This window comes from Lactuca sativa, chromosome 8 (assembly GCF_002870075.4).
Source record: "Lactuca sativa cultivar Salinas chromosome 8, Lsat_Salinas_v11, whole genome shotgun sequence".
In the NCBI taxonomy this organism is placed as follows: domain Eukaryota; kingdom Viridiplantae; phylum Streptophyta; class Magnoliopsida; order Asterales; family Asteraceae; genus Lactuca; species Lactuca sativa.
The window spans coordinates 190,579,671-190,593,965 of record NC_056630.2 but is presented as its reverse complement, the minus strand read 5'-3'; the positions used below and the strand labels follow the sequence as shown (position 1 = coordinate 190,593,965).

At 39.0% G+C, this 14,295-nt stretch overlaps 1 long non-coding RNA gene across 1 annotated transcript in view; it reads right to left on the bottom strand.

The window, feature by feature from the left end:
- The window catches only part of LOC111882404 (uncharacterized), a 3,032-nt gene extending 440 nt beyond the window's left edge, over positions 1-2,592 (bottom strand). Inside the window, exon 1 of the long non-coding RNA XR_002847151.2 lies at positions 1,823-2,592. This is a non-coding gene — a long non-coding RNA (uncharacterized LOC111882404). The remainder of the gene's footprint in view (positions 1-1,822) is intronic.
- Positions 2,593-14,295: the final 11,703 nt, after the last annotated feature.

Genomic DNA, 14,295 nt, shown 5'->3' with positions numbered 1-14,295 from the left:
TACAACAATTGATAAACCATTCATAGTTAAATACAAAACATATGAAACATTCTTTTTCAATCTATTTAACATAAACATCCTTAGGAACTGTATCAAAATCAAATTTCAGTATGTTAAAATAATTTCTTTTTTAAATCACATGTTAAAATAATATTCATAATTTAAAATAAAAGCTAAAAATAATATTTACAATTTAAAACATATATTCAATGTTTAATACAACGACTCATACATCATTCATTGTTTTATATAAAACATATAAAACATTCTTTTGAAAGTTATTTTAATGAATATCTTGTGAGTTGCATGAAAGTTGAATTTCAAATGACATTTACATGTGCTTTATCTAAAATGATCTATGAGACTCTTACTACCTATTCTATCTAAGCTTATAAATAATTTTACAAAAAAAAAAAAAAAAAACAAAAAAACAAACAAATGGTAAAATAATATTCACATTTTAAAATCACATCTTAAAATATTCACAATTTAAAACACATATTCATAGTTTAATACCGCGATCCATACACCATTCATAGATAAATACAAAACATTCTTTTTCAATAAATTTAACTATCATTTGTGAGTTGTATCAAAGTCAAATTTCAAGATGATATTATTATATGCTTTATTGAAATTATCTTTTGTTGTCTATTCTATATAAGTTCACAATTATTTTTTCTTTTTTTTAAATCACATGCTAAAATAATTTTCATAAATCACAAGCTAAAATAATTTTCACAATTTAAAATCACAACTTCAAACAATATTCCTAATTTAAAACATATATTCACACTTATACAATGACTCATACATCTTTCACAATTTAATACAAAACATATAAAACATTATTTTTTGAATTATTTTAATGAACACCATGTGAATTGTATTGAAGTTCCATTTCAAGATGACATTTTCATATGTTTTATCTATAATTATTTCTTAGACTCTTACCCCCCCCCCCCCTCCCCCCCCTCCCCTCCTCCCTCCCAATTCTATCAAAGTTTACACTTAATTTTACTAAAAAAAAATCACAAGTTAAAATAATATTCACATTTTAAAATAAACAACTTAAAATAATACTCATAGTCTAAAACACATATTCACAGTTAAATACAAAACATACAAAACATTATTTTTTTCTGTCATTTTAACAAATGCATTGTGAGATGTATCAAAGTCGAATTTCAAGATGACATCATTATATGTAAAAGTATAATGTATTCACAACTTATAGTTGAAGCTTAAGATCCAAAACATATCCACATCAAATATGTAAAAGTATAATGTATTCACAACTTATAACTTAATAACCTCCACTAAAAACTTGACAAATTAAGAGTAAACTACCATATATGATAGAGATCTAAAGCACAATAATGAAGACATGAAATAAACTAACAGATCAAGCAGGATTGGGGAAGGATTTGCTCAAAATAACAAGTAGAAAATCGTTTTCACAAGGTGTGGAAGAGTGGAAATTAAAGAAGATACTAAAAACATGTAAACAAAAATATTAAATGAGTGTACCTATGATATCCTCCTGATCTGAAAAAAAAAAAAAAAGAAAAGAAAAGAAAAACACATGAAACTTCTCAATTTCGCAAGGAAACACCATGAATGGATCGAAACCACAAAACTAACACCGAAGATAAGAAATTATAGTTGTTGAAACTCGAATTCACTTAGATCTAACCAGATCTAGACAAATATGGAGTAGGAACACCATTAGAGTCAAGAAAAAAAAGCTGAAATTAATCAGATCAAACCTGAGCAAAAATTACCAAGGATAGTCACTAGAATCATAAATCTGTCAACATACCACTGGAGATGGCAGGTCGAGGTAACAGTTTGTCGGATATCGCATATCTGATAATGTTCGATTGTGCCGATTTGATAGTGTCTAAACATGCACATCCACAGACGAAAAACAACAAATTTCTTTTGAAGATCAAAGACATGAAGAATACAAAGCCAGATCTGAAGAACTCATGTGTAAAATAATAAGCACGAACCACAAAATCATAATGATCTGAGACGTTCAAGTTGTGGAGGTGGTTTAACGTTGTCAGTAGTGCACCCCCCCCCCCCCCCCCCCCCCACACACACACACACACCGCCACGCTACCCCTCTCTTAAAATCTGAGACATTATATAGAGATGATAGAACTGAAGGAGGTCAATGTTGTTCGTGGAGCCGCCATCGGCGATAGTGGTAGCCAAGTAAGAAGTGTTTTTCTATTTTTTTTGCAAACAATGGTGGTAAATCGGCGGTAATGGTAGCCAAGTAAGAAGTGTATTTCCATTTTTTTTTTCAAAAACTGGTGCTATTTCATCGGTTATCAAATCTGTGATTGTAGAAGAGAAGTGGTGGTCGTGGAGTCAACGTCGGTGATGACAATGGTAGTGGCTCGCAATCTGTAGTGCTGGTAGAAGCGATGTTGTTCATCACAACTTGTAAGGTTGTACAAGAAGATGATATAATTTTTTTTAAAGCATGTGAGAGAAGAGAGAAAATAATCAGCTAATAGTGAGTGTAGAACTGATAACATTTAAGTGGGTTCTAGTGTTTTATTATTTATAATCATGCCAATTTTTTTATTTAGACCTTTGTAAAAAAATCAAATTTTAAAAGTTTTGTAAATATTTATTGTAGAAATTTAAAATATACATTAATAAAAGTGGTTTTTAAATAGTTCCTAAGATTTTATGGTTCTCATATATATATATATATATATATATATATATATATATATATATATATATATATATATATATATATATATATATATATATATATATATATATATATATATATATATATATATATATATATATATATATATATATATATATAAATGAAAACTTTCGAAAAAAAGTAAATATTTTTTCATCATTTACTTTATCCAAAAAAGAACTATCGTTCTTTTATTACGTTTAATATGTTTATGCTTGTGTATGTATGTTTATTACTCTAATGTAATATTACACTAAATTGTTTTTTTTTTTTTTTTTTTTTTTTTTTTTTTTAAGAATGTTCTAACGGAGTATTATATTTACGACTATTCTAAACAGATATCAACAATATTCTGGTAGAATATTTGTCTAGACAATGATTTTTTTATTTAGTTTTACGAAAAAAAAAATTACGAAATTAATAAGAACAAATTATTATGGTATTTTTTATTTTTGTCATTATTTTAATTGTTTTCTATTTTTTATTTTTGCTTGTGCAAAACAGTGATGATAAATAGCCATTTTGACGAATTGTTTCTTACATAAAATTAATTATTATATTTTATTATTAGTTATTATGTAATAAAAAATTACGATTTTTAAATAAAATATTTATTTTTAGAACTTATATTTATATTGTTTGTTTATACATTTAATGTAAATTAATTATTATCAGTGTCTCGTTTAAGAAATGTAAATTAATTTATATATATGAGTTTAATTTTTTAAAATCATCATCTTGGTCAAAATTAAAATTCTTAATGACCGTCTTTAATTCAAGTTTTCAAACTTTTGACAAGTATTAATGATTTATTTATGCATAATTGATTTGTAACAAAAGTTTTGCATCTTATGTCTCTTAAAATTCAAGATATGACCAATATGTTTTATAATAGAGTATAAGATATATATATATATATATATATATATATATATATATATATATATATATATATATATATATATATATATATATATAAACACACACACACACACATGTAATGTTTTTTTAAATAACATACATGTTATAATCACATATGAATCTTAAATGATATAATCAGATGTGAATCTCCCATGTGAATCTTTCATTATATAATCACAGATGAATCTTAATTGATATAATTACATGTGAATTTCATATTTAAATAGATTTATGTAGAATCACATGCGAATATCACATGATATAATCACATTTGAATCTTACATATGATATAATCACATGTGAATCCTACATGATATAATCAGATGTAAATCTCACATCTGAATCTTTCATTATAGAATCATAGGTTAATCTTAAATGATATAATCACATGATTAAATCATATTTGAATCTTACAAAATCATGTGTGAATGTTACATGATATATACATATGGAGATATGCACATATATATTATTGTATGTGTATTTGTGCATATGTTGATATGCACATGCATGTATCAATATGCACACACGCATTTTGTGTGATAGTCTTTGTTAGATATTGTTTTGGTGTTTATTTTAGTTTGGCATAATTTTTTCGAGAATATTGAAGAGATAAAAAAAATAAATTTTAAAACAATATAGCAATCTGGGCGCTATGTACACATTACCGATCGAAAGCAATGCTAAACTGAGCAAGACTCGGAGCCCGAGTACAGAGGCTGAGATAGCTGAGATGAGTCAATTGCCATATGCCTCTGCTGTTGGCTCGATCATGTATGCTATGACTTGTACCCACCCTGATGTGACCATTTCTTTGAGCATGGTCAGCAGATATCAGGGGAAGCCTGGCAAGGCTCATTGGGTCGTGGTAAAGAATATTCTCAAGTACCTACGAAGGACTAAGGATTGGATTCTTACCCTTGGTGGGAGTGATGACTTGAGAGTAGTAGTGTATAGTGATGCTAGTTTCCAGACTTATAAGGATGACTTCCGCTCTCAATCGGGTTGGGTCTTTATCCTAAATGGAGGGGCAATCACTTGGAAGAGTTCCAAGTAGGAGACGGTAGCTGATTCGACTTGTAAATCAGAATACATAGCAGCAAGTGAAGCGGCAAAGGAGGTGATATGGCTGAAGAACTTCATCGGAGACTTTGGAGTTGTACCAGCTATCAATGAGCCTATGGAGATTTTCAGTGACAGCAATATTGCGGTTGCTTAAGCCAAGGAACCGAGAGATCATGGCAGATCCATACACATTGACAGAAAATATGACTTCATAAGACACAAGATACAAGAAGGACTCCCTGTGGCAAAAAGGGTATCATCAGAAGAGAATCTTGCAGATCCCCTTACGAAGGGACTAACGAGGGTTAGGCACATACAGCATGCGAGACGCATAGGGCTGAAGGATGATATTAGTTTTACAGATTAGATAGCTATTTCTGAAACTTGTAAAATGTAATCGACAGTTGATGATGAATAAAAGGTGTATTTATTTATGAGTAAGGTGTTACTGTCTTTGTCAACTATTTACTATTGTTTCAGCTTTGCATGTTTTGACTTCCAGAATAAATTACTTTATTCGAACTTCCACAGTCGGTCATACGTCGGAAGTAGGTATGAATTATGACTGTCATGAATTGGGATTGTAGATGACTAAAGGTGTTTAGCCATAGAAATGGTTGCTATAACATTAATGAGTGCTCATAAGTTATGAGTATTGGAATAAACCCACGCTCACTAGCATCACTTCATGGAATTTATCTCGAGTGATCGTGAGACGGTAATATCATATAAGTCTTCAAACCCAGAGATATGACTTGTTGCCTATGAGTTTGTTATACATTGATTGTACATAAACACATTGGTAACTCGATGTTATAAAACGTGCCTTTGTGTATAATTCAACAAGTAGTATAACAAGCATATGAGTCGAAGTTTATCTGTTCCTTCTTGGATTAGAAGCGATATCTGGGCCCCTCGATGATTTTGTGTTGACCCATGTACCGGGCCCGGTCAGAACTAAGTTGATGTGTTAAATTAAGTTCTATGTCAAACAAATAGGGAAATCGAGAAACAAACTGTTGGACAATACGCAAGACAATTTTCCATGTATTTGTCTGGCTGATATCTAGAATAGAGGATTATATGATCACTTATATAAAATGGCGCTTCATAGTTCAACAGAGTTTTGAGAGCTACGATTTCCGGTTGGTTCCTGAAGTAATATAGGCAAATATAGTTGTTAGACTTATCCAAGTGGAAGGCTGTTGGATATGGTGTCTAAGTCCATAACTTTATTTGGTATATACTTGACCTAACCCGACATGGTCCATTTAGGTTGCACTTCACCCGAACTATTTATGGTTAAAACTTTGAGAATTGTATGTTTATGATGTGTTAATATATTATAAGTTATAATATATTAATATGAAATCATATTATTTAATTAGTATTGATCATAAATTAATTTAGAATTAATTTGATGATCAAAAAGCTGACTAATTAAATATGGGCTCTTGTATTTATATAAGTGTGGGCTAATACTTATTTGGAATGGGGTTGGCATGCATGGGAGTCCATGAATAGTCCATGGAGCTTTTAACCCATGGATCCTTGGAAAGGAACAGTCATGGGTATTAGGGTTTACATGTATGTAACTCTAATCCTCCACACTATATAAAGGAGCTTGTGATGCTTCAAATGGCACTAGTTGTGTGTGTAAAAGGTGGTGGCAGATTTCCATATGCAAGCATACACTTTCATAAGGTTTTTCCAAGTTTGTGGTGATTTGTGATTTCCATTTGAGGCATCCACACTATTGGTGCTAATCTTTCAAACTCTAAGGAATCAACTCGCAATTGAAAGGTATGTAATTCTTCTAGCCATTATGTTTAATGTTCCTCATGCCATGCTAGATAGGTTATGAACCTTGGAAAAAAAGTTGCATGTATTTATAGAGAAACATAGATCCAAGGTTTTAGGGTTGCATGAACACCTTAGGAGTGTTAGATTGCTCAAAACCCAATAGTGGTATCAGAGCCTAGGATTGTTTTCTTGAATAGTTGATGCAAACTGTTGAAAAGTCGCAAAATTGAGCTGTCTCGGCAGTGGACTCGCCGAGTCCATGGGGGGAGTCAACGAGTCCAAGCACAAATTCATCCTACTCGTCGAGTAGGTTCCTACAATCGACGAGTAGGAGACACCGAATGGCTAATACCCTAAACTGTTGTGATATTTCAAAAACTGTTTTAGATGGTGTAATGGTTTTTCTAATCCATTTACAATGGCTAATATCAAAATTCCATGTTTATATGTGTTCATATGTTCTTGAAATTTTGATATGGATATTCATGTTCTTATGAGTTATTGTTAGATCATAGGAATTACTTACTAAATTGTTTAATGATTAATTCTTGCTCAATTATGTATTTGAATGGAATCCATAATTTGTCCTCAAGTTACGGATTTCCAAACGTCACGTCTTTTAATGAACATTTAAACACATAAGTTACCTAAAAATGAAGAGTCTTCACTTTTATGAACCCTTAACTTATAAGTTATGAAATGAAAAGTTTTGAAGAGTTTCAAAACTTGCCCTCAAGTTTTGGAATTTGTAAAGACTCATACACTTTAAATTCCAACCCTTAGGATTTTAAACGTTAAAATTCAACATTTATACTATTATAGGATTAATGGTTTATATATATATATATATATATATATATAAGATCAAGTCGTTTTACCATTAGTAGGCCTTATTCACGAAGCCGGTCTATAAGGGGGTATAAGGTTGCTGCTTATAAAATAGCAGCTTAATGGGTGTCCACTCTCACCCACCACTTCATTGATCAGTGGAGGGTCGTTAGTCGAACGGGTAGGACAATGAATTTAATTCTCATTAAAAGTATAATGATTATTATAAAGTAACTAAATGTTTTAGTAATTCCCAATCTTAGTTACTTTAGGAAAGTGTGAAAATGGTGCTAACCCATGAAATTCACACTTTGTACCTTACCAAGTCATTGGTGGAGCGTGTGTGGTTAACCGGGACTCTAACTTAGACTAGTAAGGATAACAAATGGTGACTTAATGTTTATCATAGATCGGTGGAACGTGTGTGGTTAACCGGCACATTGATTAGGTGATAATATTAAGGGTACCAAGTGAATTTGCATGGTTATTCACACCTTGTTTTGTGATCCTCGGCATCCCAGTCACAAAACCTGAAGGGCACACTCGAGATTGAAACATGCCATTCAAAAGATCAATGAATCTCAAAAGAATCTAGGAATTTCAAACCAATTAAACCTAATAATTCATTTTGTTTTCATGGTGGAAATTGGTGAATCGTCATTCACCTACCTTCAAATATGTTATATCTTAGATTACGACATCCCTCTTCTAAGTTATAATATATTGTGTTGGGTCCTTGTAACATCCCAAAATTCAAGACCAAAAATTTCTTTTAATAAAACATTACTTTAAGCAAAGACATCATTCCTAAACATAATCTGAGTATAAGTTTTCAAAACACATGTTCATTATCAGAGTAAACATTCCCAGGCTGACTAATCTATGGTGTGTGCCATGCGATCACCCCGAGCTCCTCTCTCCGCTACCAGAAATACCTGAAAACAACACTGAAAACCGTAAGCACGAAGCTTAGTGAGTTCCCCACCTTACCACATACCATGCATAACCACATACTGCACGTACTGGGCCACGCCCGCTATCCGGGACCTCGCCCCCTACTTCGAGCCTCGCCCGCTACAACGGCCCCGCTGCTCCAGGCCCCGCCTGGCTTCGAGCCCCGCTCGGATACAGATCTATTTCACTTAGGCCTTGCCTGTCACAGGGCCCCGCCCACTAACATATAATAGCACATACACATATCACATAACATCACATAAGCTAAACGTATGCTAACAGCTCTTGCTCTAAGGCCTCGCCTATCTCTGGGCCCCGCCCGTGTCCTGCTACTGATGAGTCATGGAACCTCGTCCATACTCCTGCTGATAGTGAGATACGGGCCCAGCCCACTCTCACTCCTTTCCTAACTTGGGCCTCGCCCCTGGGCTGCAGCTACTGAGATGTGGAACACCATCCACACTCTGCCATTGGTGAGATACGGGACCTCGCCCACACTCACCTCCCTACCAGGTACATACAAGTATCACACAGACAACAAGTATAAACTATCACATAAACCATCTCTTGGGCACCCACCCTCTATCATTGGACCTCGTCCGAAAATCATACTAGCATATTGTGCCTAGGGCTAACCCCCAGGTCTTCTACTCATAACTACATGGGCCGGCATTGTGGCCGTAGACCCATTCATACAAAGGAAAACTCACCTGCACTGGCTGAACTTGCTGATGATCCCACTAGCTGCTGCCTGACCACTCACTGAACTCCTGATCTACTTGCTTCCTGAGCTATCAATATCAATGAAACACTTAGTCTAACTGACCCCCGGCAGTCAACCAAGTCAACTCTAGTCCAAGTCAAAGTCCTGGTCAAACTCAACCTTCCAGGTCAACCCTACTCGCCAAGTCCACCTACTGACTCGCCGAGTTCTTATGCTCAAAGTCCTTCTAATCGCGACTTGACTCGCTGAGTCAGCCCCTAACTCGCCGAGTCTACTGATTCCCGAATCCTAACCTGATCAACTCACTGAGTCCTGGCTCGACTCGCTGACTCGAGTCTTAACTCGAAGGGTTTGGGACCACGCGACCTGACTCGTCGAGTCCAAGAACAGACTCGCCGAGCACAAGGCAATCTCCAACCAACTCGCCGAGTTGTTCATCCAACTCGCCGAGTTCATGCCCATCTTCATCCGACTCGACGAGCGGTTCATCCCACTCGTCGAGTTCCTCCTCATCTTCAAGCTACCCGCCGAGTCCACTCGAAGGACTCGCCGAGTCCAGTCGGTTAACCACACATGCAGAGGACTTTTGAGGCATGCAGGGACTCCAAACGGTAGATCTACCCTTCCCAAGCCCATTCCTCACGTAAAGTTGCAAAATTTACGTGTAGAGAAGGAGATCTAAGCAAAATGCACCATAAAATAAGGTTTAAGACCAAGAGGCTCCATAATCCACTTAATGGCTGATACTTTACGGGATTCTAAACCAAAACAAGCATGGATCTGAGGTAGCAACCTCAGATCTGGACCTTAAGCTCGAGATTGATCTTAAACATGGCTTAAAAGCCCCAAAACTCATAACCAAGGAAGATTTGGAGGGGAGAAACGACTTAATACCTTCAAATGCTATGAAATGATCCCCAAACTTCAGATCCAAGGCCACTCCTTGATGCTTCAAAGATTCCCACTTCTTCTTCGTCCTTTAAATCACTCAAAAATGGCCAAAAGCATGAATGAGCACAATGGAGGATTAGGGTGCGGCGTTCTGGGTGTGAGAGACGGTAAAGGAGCACTAGGAAGAAGAATGAGGTGATTAAATAGGCTCCAAGCCCCGGATTTAGGGTTTTCCTCGCACAGACCCTACTCGCCGAGTCGCCTTGGCCGACTCGCCGAGTTAGTCACTTACTCCTCGACTCGGATCCCGCTCGGACTCGTCGAGTTCCTCCTTGGACTCGCCGAGTCCCTCCTAAATTTATGGTTTCCTTTACTTTCTTGGCTTTCAAAATCTTGGCTGTTACAACTCTCCCCCACTTAAACTAAACTTCATCCTCGTAGTTTACCATGGCCCACCGCCTGCGATCTGCCCCCAATATTCCACCAATTAATCCAACACCCGCTACCTACTTTCGCTGGCCTTCAGCTTGGCCATTCCGACTAACACCACCCCCTACGGATAATAATCCTGGGTCAACCCCAACCCTGAACATCCTGGAAGCATTGCTTACTCAAACGACAATCCTTCTGGCACTCTATGAATATTGCACTGAACCCATAGGGATTCACCCCTTCTTTCCTTGCGCGGCTCCTTGCCTTCCCAAGGCAACGCTCCAAACTAACTATTTCCTCTGCCGCTGAGAAGGTCCTAACCTTCGCCAACTTCATCACTCCCGCTACTGCCCGCACAGGTCATCACTGCCAATAACCACTGACACTCCTCTCTGCCAAAACTTGGTGCCGAGCACCTCTCGATCAACAAACTGAATTCAACCAAACGTTGCATACTCGCACTGCCACTGCTTGGCAATTCTGCTGTTCTTCTTCCGACTTCTGGATGAACTGAGACCACCCCGGTCCCTACCAAGCCTATCAATATCTGGTTTACCGGCTCCCACCGATTGCTGACCCAACACAACCCTTAGTCGCTCTCAACGACTTCCGAAAGAACTTCAACCACCTAGCACTGCTCAATCTATCATGCCAATCCGGCGCCACAATCCTGGGATCCTTGATCCCCTATCTCGACACTAAGGTCCTTACCAGGTCCCACCTGTGCTGCTAAAACTCTCGGGCCTCGCCCACGGGTCCCACCCGCCTCTAACCTCCTAGTCCCACTAGCCTAACCACTCTTGCTCGGGCCTCGCCCACGGGTCTCACCCAACCATAATACTGAGCAACCCCGCTCTCAGGTCTCACCTATACTGCTAATCTCATACGGGCCTCGCCCACGGGTCCCACCCACTACATCCTGGAGCGGCCTCTCCCAAGGTCTCACCTTTCTAGGGCTAAACAGGCAAATCCCTATCATTCGCATCCACTACCCAATCCTGATCCCTATCTGACCACTAGGAGATAAGGGCCTTGCCCCAACTCCGCTAACGAATCTATTAAGGAATGCTACGGCTTACCCGTAGTCTTACATCACCCTCCATTGCTGACCGCTAGTGAATGCTACAGCTGCTCTGTAGTCTTACAACACTTCCACTACTGACTGCTAATACGAAGGCACCCATGTGCCACTAGCTTCTCAAGATCCTTATTCTGACTCCCGCGAGTCCTTCGGGCGATCCTCGACCTGAATTCCCATCCACGTACTAACCATCACCATCGCACGAGCTAGTTGCCGAAGAGTTTCTCAAACTCCCAATCCTGAATCCTCAATCCATCAAATGCTGAACTACTTCTTTTCCTCCTCGGAGGTCATGTACTCAATTTGGGTCTGCGTGCTCCTCCCTGGGCACACTCGGAGGATTCTCCCCCACTTCGATCCTGCTTACCCCTTGCTGCTCAATACTCAAAAAAGATCCTGATCATTGCTACCATTCCATAATCCATCTACTGAGGAACCCAAGCCAGCCATAGCTAGGGATTTCACCAATCCATATCTATCACTGTACCACTCCGAACTAACAAGACGCACCAAATCCCTTCCAAGCATGCTACAGTTACTGCATCCTTCGAAACCTTCTTCAATAGAGCACATCCCCTACTACCATACAAATATCCAAGGTATGCAGATGGCATATAACTCGATCACAATCAACCACTCAAAACAAAATACTCATACCGATAATGATGTAGGACCATACCAACATAATCATGCACAAAATAAAAGAACTGAAAATGTAAATTGCATACCTGCAACGTCCGGCGTCGCTCGCGTCTCCAAGGTCGTCATCTGAAAAGCCCTGCTCCCTGCTGCAGGTGCCTCCACCCAGCCCTGACGGCCATCCGTGATCCTCAAGGTTGCAGGGGCGGGTGCCATCACCCGTCTTGCCGAAAACAAACTGGGACACTGGGCCTTCTTGTGGCCCCGCTGATGGCAATGAAAACATAACAAATCGGATCCCTGTGCAGTGGTAGCAGTATAATCCCTACTGAAATGACTAGTCCGACCGCACTTGAAACAGCCAGACTCACCACCGCTACCACTCCTGCATGCGCCCCCGTGCGTCCTGCCACAGTTCCCGCACCGACTGCGGTCCTGATAGTCCCTCGATCTCGAATCCGATCCCTTGGGCCTTTTGCCCGAACCTGTAGCTACCTGAACCTCGTCCGGCTTCCTCTTCCGGATCTACTCCAAATCAATTTCCCTCTCTCTGGCCCGAGAAATCATATCTTCCAGCATCTTACAGCCGGACCTGCTCACAAACTCCCTGATGTCAGCTCTCAACATCTCATGGTATCGGGCCTTCTTCATCTCCTCATCCGTGACATACTGCGGTACAAGAAGATCCCTCTCTCTGAACTTGGCGGTAATCTCCGCCACAGTCTCAGTAGTCTGCGTCAAATCCTGAAACTCTCGCGCCAGCTGCTGCACATCAATAGTCAGTGAGAACTTTGCTCTAAAACTGGCCGAGAAATCACTCCAAGTCATCGCGTCCAACGTGGCATCATCTCCCAGGGCATGACCAATCTCTTCCCACCAATCCCTCGCTCTGTCCTCCAGAAGACAGGAGGCAAGTCTAACCTTGTCCCCCTCGGGACACTTGCTTGTACGAAAAGCATGGCAACATCAGCCAACCATCTGCTGCTAGCAATGGGGTCCCTAGCCCCATGATAATCTGGTGCCCCTCAAGCCCTGAACTCTCGAAATGTCAAGGTACGCGCCCCCAACAAAGCCATCATCTCGGTACAGAAGGCTCCCAGCCTCTCATCTAAGATCTCCAGTATACCCTCCTTGACCGTGGCAAAGATCACAGGAGTCTGAGCTAGAATACTGTGTGTAACCTCAGCTGATATCAACTCTCTCATCCGCTCCTCGAGCTGCTCGGCCCCTGAACCCGAGCCTGATCCCTCTCCGGTGCCTTATCCGCCCGATGGTCTCTCTCGCAATGTCACCATGCTGAAACATGTAATATAACCACTATCAGAATACTCATCACTGATGCGAGACCAAACACACCCTATCAGGTCCCCGGTTTTGTCTCGGCCTTTCCCGAATCGATTACGGATCCTCTGCTTTCAGTAGTACGGGCCCGTACTACCTTCCACATGTATCCGTACTTTCCTCAGGAATTGCTTTGACTCCAACAGGTCCCTTAACCACTACTACTGCTCCCAACACTATCTCATCGTAGGCTTACCCTAGGGAAACCTTTGATTCAACTCAAACCAGTCCTCAGCTACTGAAGGTCACCTTACGATGCCAATTAGCCATCACCTGGATACCATCACATGCGACGAAGCTCAGATAATCCTTCAAGTACAAGACTCGTTCCTACAACGGTTGGACTCAAACAAGAGCTGCGCAATAGGACCAAGTCCAACACTCTGAGATTATTCAACCCTAATCACATGTGGCGTGTCGTATCCACCTAATGGCTAACTCCCATCACTCAGAATCCCACAATGCACAAAGGAAGCAGCATTCAGACAAGGGAAAATCTAACCATAACATACTCAAGCAATCGTATCCGCATAGCAAGAATCTGAACTAGCATGCAACACAAACTCATAAACTCAGGCATAACCTAAACAGGCTATCCTACTACTGACTAATCAACACTATCATGCAGCTCAAAAGCACAAATAACAGGCACATGAGGCATCATTCCTAGATCCTTAGTCCTATTTTAGCATACTGTTCTACTAACTGACAATCATAACATAGACTTGTATGGGTATTTTGGGGTACTTACTTGAGCTCGGCTGATTGCATGCACCACACCCCTTTTTCTCCTTTCAAAGTTCTTGTCTTTCTGAATCATTTTTGCTTTCCTAAAATTGTTTTTAGTTCTCAAAATTCCTTTTTACAAAACTGTCTTTT